Source organism: Dama dama, chromosome 20 (genome assembly GCF_033118175.1).
Source record: "Dama dama isolate Ldn47 chromosome 20, ASM3311817v1, whole genome shotgun sequence".
In the NCBI taxonomy this organism is placed as follows: Eukaryota; Metazoa; Chordata; class Mammalia; order Artiodactyla; family Cervidae; genus Dama; species Dama dama.
In genome coordinates this window covers 3,665,185-3,667,281 of record NC_083700.1, presented here as the reverse complement: position 1 = coordinate 3,667,281, position 2,097 = coordinate 3,665,185, and positions in this window count along the sequence as shown.

The window sequence follows — 2,097 nt, the reverse complement described above, 5'->3', positions numbered from 1 at the left end:
GCAGAGACTAAGTCATGGAGAAACAAAAGAAGTACTTAGTTCCTGAGCTGCCAGTGCTCTTTTCTTGTGTATCATTACATCAAGTTCCTTGGAGCTTGAAAAATCTCAGGGGAATCTCTGCTCCAAAGAGCTCAGTTGAAATAATGTTACTTTCAACATCCCCTGGAGTTCCTCTGTCCACAACAATTCATGTGAAAATATTCACATAAGGTATATATAAGGGATGCCAACTTCTGTTCTGCAGAGAAGAAGGAATAGAATGAGAGCATCCAGACTTTGGGGAGCTCAAAAAGGAGGGAAGGGCATACTAGGGATGAGAATATAATTATTTCAGCAGAGTTAGGGGTAGTGAGAGAGGACGTAGAAGACCTATAGGATCTGAAGAGCTGAGAGAGGAGCAGAAGCAATTGCATCCAAATATTTTTTTGAAAAAGAAATTTTGCCTGTTCTCATCATGGCATGACATAGAAATAAAACTAACCCATTAGTAAAGGAGAAATAAAAGCCAGCCATTCCAGTGCTCAGAGGGTTTCAGAGAACTACATTAGCTAACTTAAATTGCAGAGCAAATAAAGACATCCAGATTATACTGGGCTCTCTTACTACATCAACAAAGAAATGATTAGTTTTAACTAATAGAGCTGGTGCTAATTGATTTCTGCATAACCATAACTCAGTTTAATAAATATTTTCTAATAAAAGCTCAATTAACAATCAACTTGATTACAATATCACATTAAGTGTCCCAGTCTCTTTCCTATTAATTTCCCCCCTTAGAAATGTCTTTCTTTTTTTCTCCTGAAAAGCACATCTGGTATGAAAACTTCTGGAAATTCCAGTGGTTGCCCCCTAAATAAATGGCAGGGCATTTGAAACCAAGGGTGGTTAGTTAAGCTAGGCTATAAACTAGTTAAACATTTGCCTATAAACTAGATTTGTCAACAAGTAAGACTTTTTGCTTCTTAACAATAATAGAATATTTGAGGGCTAAATGAAGTGGAGTTCTGAGAAAGTTATGCCCAATGGTCAGGAAAGGCATAAACGGACAGCCCTTTTGTTAGGACTTGAAGGACAAAGTGAGATTCAAATAACAGAGAAGGAAAAGTTACCCCAAATGCTGAATCATCATGTCCAGAGACCAAGAGTTAGGAATGAGAGAATGAGAAAAGGGGCAGTAAAAATGGGCAGTGATGGACTCTTCTGCACACTGTCAGGGACACACTCCCATCCCGTCTTCACAGCAACAGCTCTGTGAGGTATGTATTTGCTATTATTGCCCATTCTACAGATGATAAAGCTGAGAATAAGAGTTAAATAACCTACCTCTGCATATCACACAGTAATATAGCAGATAAGAAAAAGAATAAAAATATGACAAGTATTTGATATAGCCTATGTATTTCCTTTAAATCAAATTAAATTCAACTCAGACCCTTACCAAAAAGAAAAGGACTCCTCACCCCAGTCCCATTCACTACTATCCATAGGATAATACAGAGATATGAGATTCTAGACTTTAGAAAGGGGGAAATGCTTGAGGAAGCCTCTGATCTTGTCCCACATGCTCACCCTGAGATGCCCACAGTCCCAGTCTGCAGGTTTACAGAATCTCTGCTGTCTGTATTCGGCCTTCCAGGTGTTTCATCCCTTTAAGAATTGGCTTCTTCCTCAGGCTTCAGGAGAGGCAGGATGAAGTGGGGCTGGGGGCAGGATGGGGGGTGGGGTGGAGAGGTTTCTGCCCCTAATTGATACTGACACCCTTTGTGACCCCGTGGACTCTAGCCCACCAAGTTCCTCAGTCCATAGAGTTCTCCAGGCAAGAATACTAGAGTGGGTAGCCATTGCTTTCTCCATGGGGTATTCCCAACCCAGGGATTGAATCTGGGTCTCCTGTATTACAGGCATATTCTTTACCATTCTTTACTACCATCAGGGAAGCCCCAATTTTCAGTATCCTTTCCAGTCTGGAGAAGTCCCTGGGTCCCTATGCCTGTCTCCACCTACCCTCTCCCACCAAATGCTGCAAAGCTCCCTTGAAATTAGGAGCTCAAAACCTTGGCTGCGCTTTTCAAACAGAGGAAGGAAAATACTGAGAGC